Genomic DNA, 12,993 nt, shown 5'->3' on the forward strand with positions numbered 1-12,993 from the left:
TACTACCTTCCCTTTTCTCAAAAAATCCTGCCCTAATATACCTGACACTCCGTTTGGCAGAGACACCGTGTCCGGGCATACGTAGCAGGGGTGCTCCAATGCAATTCCGCCGAGAGAGAAGTGTAACCGGTAGAGTCCACTTATGCCAAGAGGATCCCCCGTTATGCCTACAAATTTGGTTGTCATACCACCAGACGCTTCCAACACCTCGCGGTCCCCCTTCCTTTGAAGCGTGTTAAAACTGCTCTCCTTAAGCAATGTCACCTTTGACCCCGTATCTATCAACAATTCCATACAACAACCATTTAACTTGCAACGCACAACAGGGCATGCCTCGTCGGCCACACAAACTACCACCACCTCATCATCTACTGCTCCCGCCCCACGCTCCTCATGCTGGGGAGGACTAACTAGTTTTTTGTCTCGGTATCTGGAGCCCCGCTGTAGGCTTGCTTAGGGCGTGTCTCGCCTGCTTCTCTTTGTGGCTCCCCACGGCGCACGTTTTGGCAGAACCTGGCGATGTGTCCGCGACCCTGGCAAGCGAAGCATACGATTTCTTCAAAATCTCGCATACCCCGCCTGTAGCTTTGTGGCGGTCTCCGGTTTCCAGCGAATGGGCGCTGTTGAGCGCGTGCTTCAACCTGGCGTTCTACCTGCTGAGATAGCAGCTGTTCCAAGCGATCTAACCGCTCTGTCAAGAGAGCAACCTCAGGGTTGAGCACCGCTCTCTCTATGACGCGTACTCTCGCTGCGGCTGTCGTTAACGCCTCATTTCGTTCCTCATCCAATGCGGCCTCCACGGCTTGGTCGAAATTGCTCGGCTTGCGCGAGAGCACGAACCGGCGCACGGGGTCTTGCAGACCAGCCACGAACAAAGCGGTCATTTCCTCTTTAAGTATATCCTCCGCGTATTTCTTCTTAAGCTGGTCTCCTTCCTCCTCCCTGCTTAACGTATCGCGCGCTAAGCGCTGAAGCCGCGACGCAAACGTTCGCACGTCCTCCCCTACCATCTGTCCGGCGTCACGGAACCTCTGTACTCGCACGTGACGTGGTTCAGTGTCAAAATGCTCAAACGCGAGCTTCTTAAATTCCGCAAATGATTTTGTGGATTTTACTTTTTCGTCTCGCCATGAAAAATCATGAGCAGCTCCTGCCATCTTACACCTCGCCATTCCCAGCATTTGAGCATCGGACCATCCCCCCATTTTCCCAATCTCTTCTAGCATGGAAAAGAAATCGCAGATTGGAACCCCTGTCTTATCTCCCGTAAACGTCGGAATGACGCTTCCTAATGCCAGCATGCTTGCTCCGAGCGACGGCTGTGGAGTGGGAGCTCCCTCAGATAAAGACATTTTTTTTTCAAGCCCTCCGGTGCCTCAAGCCTCTCAAAGGGGGGTAAAAGTCCCACAATCAGTCCCGTGATTCCCTTTTGATTACAATTTTGAAGTCATGAATGTCGCAGCATTCAGAGGACATTTGCTTTTGAGACCCCACTTCTGACACCAGTGTGATGACCCCCATAATGCGCAGGTCCACACGGGACGGAGAGGCAGAGACACCGTATGGCTCAGTTTAAACAAACAGATATATTCAATAATTACACATGATTAAGATTATACATCAGAGGCTGGGGCGTCCGAGCTTACGTGCCGACGACTTCATGGGGGCGATGGAGTGGCTCCGGAGTTGGGCTCGAGCGGTTGCTGGCAGAAGCTGCACGCCGTCGGGCTTCGGCGCTGAAGGCCCTCTTGGCGAACGATGTCGTCCTGAGCGTGTATGCAGTAGAATTTCAATAGTCGTCCGTTTCTTCGAGGATGGTTCACAAACCCTTCCTCTAGTGTCGTTCGGCTTGGAAGATGAACAGGAGGCGAGCTTGTAGATGATGACAGCAGAGCATAATTTTACAACAGACATATACAGAGAGTTAAACTGGAAAAAGCAGAACTGAATTTACAAAAGAACAAACTTTGCACTACTTTACTCATCGACCGGGCAGGTTAGTGCCTAAGTAGCATCACATTACATGCTAAGCATGGAGCCCCAGCTCAGACTGGACTGGACTGCATCCGTTTACATGTGCTTTTAAGCACTTGAATAACAAAGGACTAAGGGCGGTCATTTCCAGTGGCCCGCCCAAAGCATCAATTCTCCAATCAAAAATAACATGCGAGATGGGGACAACCCCTTGGGTTGGGCTTAGCCTCGAACCCAGAGTCTGTTAACAATACAAACTAAATAAACAACAAAAACGCCACCACTCTCTCTCAAGTGAGAGTATACACAGGCTCTCTCTTCGGAGCTAATCCTTGCCTCAGGCATGCATACCGCCTCCCACCATCGGTCCGCGTCGCTCGTCAACAACAGAGGAGGGGGCGAAAGGGCCCACGATGCTGCCGCGCTACCGACGGCGGGACACAGCTAATAAGCATGAATGGGTTCGTCTGTTGCTCCGGGAAACCAGACTAAGGGTCGCCCCTGTCTTCCCACATTCTTGGCGAGTCTTGCCTGTCCGCCATGACAGGTGTCCGTCACGGCCATCCTGGGAATGCGCTTTTGTTCACTAGCGCCTGTCTTTCCACATTCTTGGCGAGTACTGCCTGTCCGCCATGACAGGTGTCCGTCACGGCCCTTCTGGGAATGCGCTTTTGTTCACGAGGCACGGCGGGAAGCTGTGGGTGCCTTCCCGGCGATAGCCCACGTCGTAAGGGGAAGGAGGGGGGGCTAGGGCTTTCACTTGGGCGCACAAACATACCACCGCATCGTGGTCTCGCCCCCCCTCACGTGTTGAGTCCGAGGGAAAGAATGTTGTCTTCGCGGTAGCGCATAGCGTCGGCTGTGGTACGGCGCGCTCTGGATCGCTGACAGTTCCCTTGTCCTGGAATGTGCCCGGGAGGGCCGCCCCTGAAACCGCCACGCCAATTGGGGAGGATAAAGCCTGTTTCCCCGCGGCGGCGGCGGCGGGTCCGGTTGGGTCCGGTTGGGCTTAAACCACTTCGTTCTGGTTGTCACTCTCAACGAGCATGGCTGGGTAATTGATGATGCCTGTCATCTGGGTCTCCGTCTACGCCGCGCCGTCGAACGTGGATCCTCGTAGCACACACAAAGAATGTACCTCGTAGCACACACAAGGAATGTACCTCGTAGCACACACAAGGAATGTACCTCGTAGCACACAAGGAATGTCACAGTAGCGTACGTGAAAAACTGCAGCAAACGACATGCCAGGGCAGAAATGTGCCTATAAGTACCGGTTTGCATTCTACCCTAGCTTGTCGACTACACTCGGATGTCACCAAAAGGAGCAAAAATGTTTGTCAGATAACCGCACTACTGTCGGGTAGATGGAAAATGAGAGCAGTGATGCATAGCCCACACTCACATACGTTAGGCGATGTAGCGCATCAGTGACCGAAGCGAAGAACATGTAAAAACGCATTCAAAGTGCGGTGCCGCCGCGACCCATTGGAGCACGCGCACCGACAGATGGCGACTGGTGTCGAGATTAGGAGCGCACCCGCAGCCTGTGTGTGAGGGTTAAAGAATCTGGTCTATACTTTAGCAGGATGGAAAGTTCGGCTAGTTGAATTATGTTCATTTTAAATGAAAAATACAGCACAAATAGAGAGGAGGGACGAAGAAGAGGCGCACAACACAAGCGCTGTGTCGCAACTAAAATTCACGTTATTTGATGAAGAGATACGGTTCCTGGACAATACGCGATTTGCCATGGGTCACAGAAAAGGGCGCCCTGCGCTATCTGTTCAGTATTTGTGCTTGTTTCTTGAGTTTATTGCCTTATGTGATTGCTGACTTCGCCGTTTTTTTCGGTCGCTTTTATATGTGTTTCCTCCTGAATAAAATTTAGTTGCGAAACAGTGCTTGTGTTGTGCACCTCTTCTTCGTCCGTCGTCTCTGTTCACACTGTATTTTATCCTATACTTTAGTTTCGACCATAATTTCATAGTTTACGAAAGCATTCTTCCTGGCTGGGGGATCGAATGCGGGATTGCCGTCTGTGCGGGTAAGTCACTCTGGCTGTTACTCGAAACAGGACGGCTAGCTGGTTGCACAGGGAGACCGAATTTATCTATAATTGGAAGGTGAGAGTGAGACAGTAACGAGTTATTAGTCCCTTATGTGAACTCTTATTCTGCAGTGGGACACTCGCATAAAAGCTTTGTATTAATATCAGTATTGCGCAGTACCCAGCTGTTTTCAACCAAACTTTATTGAAGATAAATGCGGAGGTATAGTCTTCCTGGCGTTGCTATGGAAGAAAAACCTTTTACGAGGCTGACACGGACATTCGCGCCTGTTTTCCATGCAAGACGAGCTTAGAAACTCTACCTCACCGACTGTTTCTTCGTTTTTTGCGGTACGTTTTAGCATTGCTTCATATTCTGGTTCATTCCACCCGCTATCACTCGATACTTCCGTTATCCGTATGCACACATGGTAGTGACAAAAGGGAAGTTCTAAAAACATACGCTCTTCGGATTTCATAACAAATGCGTATAGTGAATAGAGGACAAAACACCTCCAGCTTTATGCATTGCGCTATCTTCCTGTCTTTGTGCAGAGTGATTACACCCCCGACGCTCGCCCAATGACTTCCTCGGCCTCCGTCGCAATGGCAGGCCCATGTGTCGAGCCCAGCCCTTCCCCGCTTGGAGCACCTGATGTCCTTCCTCATGTGGTGTGAGTATTCACACTTTTCCAGACATTTGACTTGTGTACTTTCGCTTGCAAGGCTCCGCGCTTTATAATGCACTTCTAGTCGCACTCCGCGGGTTTCAGCGATGTGTTTGTGTGAAGTCTCTGAGTAGCAAGTGTAACTGGCTCACTCGGTCAGCGGACGCCTCAATGACCCTGTGAATAAGCGGTGGCGTCCGCCTATAAATTGAGGCAGTCATGCGTGTTTCCTCTTCTCAAAACTACCTCAAGGTTTAGGCTCTGCTGAATTTAAGGAAAGAAAGGTGCATAACTGGCTCTCTGGGTCAGTGGACACTTCAATCGCACTTGGACGTACGTGGCGGTGGGGTCCCTCTTCAAAACCGTGCTTTCACACAGTATTTTGTGCTTTGCTAAACCCCCAGCCATTTTTTTTAAATGACACCATAGACTCCTGACTTATCATGTTGCATATACCAGGCGTCCTCACTAATATAACGAGGTTTATATAAATAAACAAAGATAAATTAGGTGAGTTAAACCAACTAATTACTATTGGGACCTGTGGCGTCTAGTCTGCAGTACTTTCTCGTTCTCCAAAGTTTGTTAATTAGTTAACTTTGTAAATATTGGTTTTGGAAAAACTTTAACTTCAGGAGCTGTAGATCGTGCTTAGAAAACAGGACACAGAAATATCTGCGGCTTGATACCATTTACGTAGATTTTTTTTGTAGGCCTAAAATGAAATCTAGCTGAGCGGTTAACAGTTGTTGGCGCATATCTTGCGGGTAGTGCAAACCTAAAGCCGCGTCGAAGACAGCGCTCTGAGAGAACCAGCCAAAAAGCCGGGCATTCGACATGCATTATACGCCAATGATGCCACTGTCTGGAGCATCACCAGCTCGTCGAAGAGAAACTGCAGAAAGCCATGGACCCTACGGAATATTTTGCCCAACGAAGCGGCATGACCAGCGGCCCGGACAAATCGAAGTTCATACGCGTGCGCAAGAAAATCTGCAAAAAATCACTAATAAGTCTCTACCTCCAAGAAGGAAGTCCAAACGATCAGAGTACTGGGATAGTGGATCCTGAGCCACGTGGAATAACGACAATCACCAAGCCCAAACATGTAATAATAATAATAATAATTTGTTTTGGGGAAAGGAAAATGGCGCAGTATCTGTCTCACATATTGTTGGGCACCTGAATCGCACTGCGCCGTAAGGGAAGGGATACAGGAGGGAGTGAAAGAAGAAAGGAAGAAAGCGGTGCCGTAGTGGAGGGCTCCGGAATAATTTCGACCACCTGGGGATCTTTAACGTGCACTGACATCGCACAGCACACGGGCGCCTTGGCGTTTTGTCTTCATAAAAACGCAGCCGCCGCGGTCGGGTTCAAACCCGGGAACTCCGGATCAGTAGCCGAGCGCCCTAACCACTGAGCCACCGCGGCGGGTGCTCAAACATGTAGCATAGCAGACGAGATCTGTGGCATGATACGGCGCATCACGAACCGACGGGCCGGTCTCAAGGAACAGGGTGCACTCTGCGTTGGGACAGCATTAGTAATCCCCGCCTGGATATACAGTCTAACGTTTCACAGTATACCACCAAAACTGAGCACAGTGAAATCAAAACTCGAATTCGGAAAACGTACAAGATCGCTCTAGGACTCCTCAGGTTTGCCCTCATAGACGGCATCCAGGACATTGGAGCCTTCGGGATCTACACCGAATACAAAGAGACGGCACTGCTGGGTCAGGAGCGGCGCCTCCAACTCACTGGCCGGCCTTCGCACGCTGCAGCGCCTGAGCAGAAAACCACCCGAAGAGGACATTTAAACTCCCACTACACCCCGGACCCGCCTCTCCCCGGAGACCACGGGGAAGTACCAAGTGCTAACCACTTCTGACCGATAGGGATCCCCGACATCATCGGCCACCGAAGAGATCGAGCAAGACGCGTTCAAAACATCGTGCAACGCCTCATGCACATTCAGTACACCGAGGCCAGCGCGTACCCAAACCGAGTGGCGGCAGGAGCCGCGGTCATTACGGGCCCGGCGAATAGGCTACCGCCTCGATGAGGAATCGCGATAGCCCTTGCAGTTAAATATGCCGACTACACTGGAAATCTCATGATCATGAGCGATTATAAACACGCCTGAAAGGCCTACTTTGATGGGAGTTTTAGAGGGGCCACAGGCCAAAAGATGTTTAGCACACCTCTCGTAGTGCGTACTCCCGCCACAGCACAATGTAGAGAAACATGCAGGCGCGGACGTGTCCGAACCTCGCGTGATACAGAAAAATTTGGCGAGACAAATATCCTACAGATGAGGCCAGGCCTGTGGACAGACATCTACTCTCCTCCAAATGGTCTGGAACTGTTCATCGCAACTCTAACTCTATAACAGAGAAATTTAAGAGCGCACGTTGTTGGGTGAGTCGTTTGTACATAAGTAAAAAGACACTGCGCCCCATCTTGTGCTCTTCTTTTCCATGTATTATTTTTTTTCACATTTATCGTGCTTAAAGGAACTATGCAATGAATAAAAAGCCGTTTTCAGCGCTTACAACTGATGCTAAGAAACATTCAGACTATGTATGTCTTCGTTGGCTAGCCAGCAATTCATTATGAACTTTTAGAAGCCGTGTTCTTTAAAAATTCGGGCCGATTGCTGTGCTCGTTGTGACCAACTTTGCAACCAAAATCGTGAAAACAGACGTCACTAGTCTAGTGACGTCGGCAAGTCATCACACGCTGTCATTCGCTGGAGCCACGACGTCATGGGCACGGTTCCGGCGGTCGTGAAAGTTGCCTGCTTGTGCCACCACGTGAGCCCCTCGGGCAAGCGTAAGCCAGGTCATTGCCTTCGCGCATATCATTTCAATTTACCTCTGCTGCCTCCTTCTATTGGGAGTTCCGGAGCAGCTCGCAGTGTGTTCTTCGTTTGCCCGAGATCAATACGCCTTGCTCCGGGTCCATTACTGCTGACTACAAGAGACGAAAAAAAAAGCAATCTGACTCGCGCGTAATCCAGGAAGGAGAAGAGAGACCGGAGAGACTCTGCCGAAGCTGCTACTGGGGCGCTGGGTGCGACAACTGGAAGTCGCAGATCGAACTTCAGCGGATGAGATATTCATGGGCGCGAGCAGTCCCAGAGCTGTTTATCTTTTTTTCTATTGCCCCGCGTGTACGTGTTGAGAGGGAAGAGGAGGGGCGTAATTTTTAATCGTATATGTCTTCGTTGTTATTGACGCTAGCTCAAAAATTCTTGCGCTGGGATGACGAGTGATAGAATGCCTATGTGTCGTCGACTTTAAATAACCCCAATTAATTTACTGCATAATCCCTTTAAAGGCAACAAGTAAACACAGGAATTAGCTGCAAGCAGAGGGAGACAAAGTTGGTTCACTCAGAGCTGCCGTTACAGCGCCTGCTCATTCAACAAGCCTGGCAAGCAATCTTTGTCGATAGGGCCCTAAACCTGGGAAAACCGATTGAGTAACAGAAAGATCAATAAAGTTTATTAGCACTCTACTTCTGAAAATGAGCGGATTTTCTTCTCAAAAAGCCTGTCTTTCCCTGCCATGTGGTGGTTTTTTTTTATTTTGGGGGCTGTGTTTTCAAGCCAGCAAAAATATATCTTTGTCTGTCGTGCCTTGTGAACATTTCAGACCGGTGTTTTCCAACTCCACCTACAAGTTCCAAACTGACATCACGTCGCAGTCATCAGCGCGGCATTCTGTATTCTGTGAAAGTGCCGCCGCGCATCTTATATAAAAATCTTGTTTAATTTTTGCTCCCCCTCTTATGTAATACCCCAGTGGTGTCTGTAAGGTACTAAAATGAAATCGAATGAGTAATAAATACCATGTTATTCTCCGAGGCCAATATTTAAAAAAGCTTGCTAAACATTCATTACTAAATCCTTACCTTTTCTGGGGGAGAAAACACGACTCCTAGCAGCTCCCATTTTGTTTCGTACGCTTATGATCTTGTTCTTTAAATCTTTGTAACATTAACTGAGACACATGGGAGATTGGTAGAACATTCGACACCTCCAGCGCTACTTTTAATGTGCGATAACATCACAGACTACATTCTGCAAAAATTCAGAGGTGTCTCGGAATTCTCTGATTGGTAGAGAGAGGCCGCATGGCCTTTTGACGTCATCACAATCAGCTCATCGTGGTAGGTGGCACCGACCCCCACCGGATTGAGAACTCTCTTCACCTTGTGAACTCTCTCTCATGGCGGGTGTCCTGCAGGGAGGCATCATTTGTGCAGTAGCAATCGTCGCTTGTTTACAAAAGGTAGTGGGAGATCTGGATTGGAAGGAAGTCGAGAAGACTTTAATTATGTCTAGAAAAGTGACAGTCTGGGTGAGTTTGCAACGCATAACTACTATAATAAAAAAGTGCCACAAAATGACGGTAGTTACTTGGGAATCTGCGATTCACTGACGACGTTGTGTGGCTAAATATCTCGTGGGGATGAATTTATAAGCATGATCAACGGCCTATATAGGAAAAGGAGAGCGGTGGGTACAAGTATTAATATGCAGAAAACTGAAGTAACTTTAAGTAATCTTAAGCAATGACGGAAGGTAACAGCAGTTTAGAATATGCAGCGATGCATTCCACATCGTAACGGATTACATAAACTCGGCAGGTAGTAATTGCTAATCCGGAGCACACGGGGGAAAGAACTAGGAGAATAAGATTGCAAAGAAGCTCATTTCACTTGTACTCACAGATAATGAGGGGCAGTTTACCATTGGCTCTGAAGCAGGAACAGCATATGATGGCCGTATCTTAGCGGTAATCATCTATGAGACAGAAACGGGGAGAAGATGAGTAGAAGTTAAGTTGAACATAGGGCACCGAGCTATGAAGAGAAAAAGTTATGGGCATAATATTAAAATACAGGAAGGAAGGGCAATGGGCCAGGGAAGAAACAAGAGATAACGACATCATAGTTGAAATGAAGAAATGGGCAACGGACAGGACGTGTTATGGAAAGGCAAGTTAACTGATTGTCGTCTAGGATAATGAAATGTAGTTCAAGCAAAGGTAAGCATAGCGGGGGGCGTGACAAAGTTAGGTAGGTGGATGGGATCAGGAAGCCAGCAGATATGCAGGGCGGAATTATGATGATAATGATGATATGCTTCCTACAGTAGGGTAGCGACCATAGCGATTGTCGGCTAACAATCCTGTCACAACGACTGATAGAAGTGTTGACGAGTCTTTCGTCTGCAAGACGGTGTTTGTGTATGGGTTAAAGAAGTGACTAACGCCATCTTTTAAACGAAAAAGAAGCAATTTCATAAAGCATCGCGTTGTATTTCATAAAGCAAAATTTCAAAGAAAATGGTCGTTGGGGAAAAGAGTAAGCCCGCATGGCACCAGTATGGCAGTTGAACCATTGGGCAGCAGTCAAGTGCTCAATGCAGCGGAAGGGCCAGTTTCTCTACCATGTACAGATAGATGCTTTAAGCCACGTGAAAGCATTTGGCAAATAGAACAGTCAGGGGCATGTGGAAAACAAATGGCGAACGGCTTCCTGAGGTAGTGTTCTCCTCCTCTTCCCTTCTTGCCACTCGGTTATTCATGGCGCACTGCAGGCAGGTTTTGTTAGTGGGGAAACACAAAAGGTGTCCGTTTGCGGTGCGATGACAGGGAACCTTAACTGTTTCCTTACCGTGTCCACTGAGCAAGGGTCATCAATGCGCCATAGATATCGGTCGCTTTTTCAAAGATGCCTTTGCATTTTCCGACTTCTTCTGCCGTTGTTTTCTATAGTCCAAGAAGTCAACTGTCAGTTTTGGTCATTTTCTTCGAAACGGTCACGTTTCGTGCAGGACCGAATAGTGCGGTGTGCAAGTTTTGTTAGCGAGCATGCAAAACTTTTTGATGGCCTGATCCTCTCGCAGGTAAACTGTTTCGTAATCTTTTGGGAACAGAAGTTAACGTCTTTTACTGATGGTTGTAGCAGTGAGCCTCAGGATAATGTCGATTGCCTGGGTTTAGTTTTTACCGCGCAGAAGAAAAAAAAACAGCACGAAACATCAATTCTTTTTATAGGGAACATTCGTTTTGTGCCTGCTGCTTGTTAACGGCATTTTGGTGCGGTAGCACTACTACGAACATTTTCCGATTTTGGCCATACGTGCGTACAGTCGTTCACACATCTCTCTATAGCACAGGAACACCACACCAGTGACTACACTGGCATCATTTATGAGTTGTGTAGAGCTCTAAACAAGATCTTATCCTATATGCGCATTCCCATTGGTATATTGTGTAACTCCTCATGTCTTTAAAAGCTGTATCGGGCCCGCCAGGCAGCGGCAACCGCTATAAATGCACAACAGAGGGCGCCATTCGAGCACTCTAGACGAGCAGAGAGGTGACATAAGTTTTAATGTGTAGGAAGACGTTTTTTTAAAGGAAATGGCGAATTGTAATAATAACTTACACCAGAGTAAACAAAAATAAAGGAAAAAAAACAGAGCATAGTGGCAACAACTACTGCCCCGTTTCAAAGGGGACGCTCCTACCTTCCATTCATCCATCCAGACGTGTGTGGACGGACGACTATGCGTACACGCCCCTGGAGCCTGCTTGGTGGCAGGCGGCCCACCTGCAGGCCTACCCGTTTGAGGGCAACCTGTCAGGTGTTAACCTGTGTCAGGTCCTTCAAGGTAAATGCAATCAGGGTAAAGGCCTTTAGGTCACATCCCCTTGGCACTTAAGGAGTTTAAGTGCCCTCGGTAGCTAGTGCTACTGCACGATATTCCGCACTTAGCCATGCTAAACCATGTCATGCTAAACCAGCCATGCTAAACCGGCTGCTATTTTTTTTCTCTCTCCTGAAATGTGCTGGGAACGTTCATCTAGCTGTGGCCGCTATTTTCAGTCTGCATAAGTCTTGTCGACTACAAACACCTTTAGCGTAGCACTTACTGCTACCGCGTCCCTCGGGCTGCCACTGCCCACGTGCAAATTGAGCTGAGGACGCTAGATGGCGCCACGTTCATGTCAACACCGTACTAGCCTGCCTCGTCGGGACCAATGAGCGCGTGTGCAGTGCGGGGCGGTGTAGGCGGTAAGCGGTAGCAGTGGGCGCTAAGCTAAAGAAATATCAAATATTTAGTACCTCCATTTCTGCCGATACCGCTGTTCTGCTAGAAAAAGAACCTGCTTCCTCATTCCCGCATTGAACTTTACTGTGAAGCCAATGACACCCATGGGATGAATCCAGAGAGTGTATGAGGTGAAAAGATTTATCGGGCTCTTTTCCTCAACAGCAGGAATTAGATGTCAGTCCACACGAGGAAGTATGTCTGGCTGTTCACTCTGAGCAAATAACCGTCAGCTGAATCTGATGACCTATAAAAAGGTGCACACTGGATTTATGCCGGCATGCTTTCTTGTCTTTTTTTTTTCTGGGTTGTTTTTTGTCCACAAATAATTTTACTGCTCTTCTGTGCGGCTAGATGTCTGTATGTGCCTTCCAACACTGAGGTTATGCTTCACGCAGTGATGCGTGAGCTTTTGCTAGTGTAATTTTTTATTTTGTAGCTGAAAACATCGTCGAGGGACCAGTCTGTTTCTAATGTGCTACCATTAGTTGCTTATTGAAAAACAGGTTATGGGCACGATAAATATCATCCAATTAGTGCAAATTGTCATCATGATTCTTGTGAAACAGCATCTTAAAACTTACACTACCTACAAAATTAAAATCGCTCTTTACCAAAATAAAGCGGCAGTCTGGAGACCAGGGTTTCTGCTCATGCCAAGCATTTAGCAGTTTTCTTCCTGAAGAAAAGCTACTTCTTTTCTAGCCAATAAAAAGGATGACGCCTAATTATGTCAAGGCCAATGCCTCGCTGTTCATGCTATTGCTTGACGAATGATGGGTCATTGTGGCAAAACTTCGTTGCTCAAGATAAACCTGCTATTGGATATACTAGTGACCTTTCATCGAGGAACAAGTCACCGGTAGATACTAATAACGATGAAACGTTGGATTGTTAACTCATAGTTCCGATTTTCAGTGTATCCCAGTCAAAAACGAGAAGAGTTTCTCTCTGCACAACAAATTTTTTGTAGTATTTTTGCCAAGAAAGTAGTAATAAAACAAAAAAATTGTATCAACAACATAACTTTCTGTAGTTACTACAGAAAATTACTGGAGAAAAAAGTATAGTACTGCAGAAAAAGAAAAATGCTACAAGACAACAGAAGTAGCTGGCATTAAGACGCAGGTGCAAAATATTTTATCGTATTTTATATACTTATTTATTTCA

The sequence above is a fragment of the Amblyomma americanum genome, chromosome 8 (genome assembly GCF_052857255.1).
Source record: "Amblyomma americanum isolate KBUSLIRL-KWMA chromosome 8, ASM5285725v1, whole genome shotgun sequence".
NCBI classification, from domain to species: Eukaryota; Metazoa; Arthropoda; class Arachnida; order Ixodida; family Ixodidae; genus Amblyomma; species Amblyomma americanum.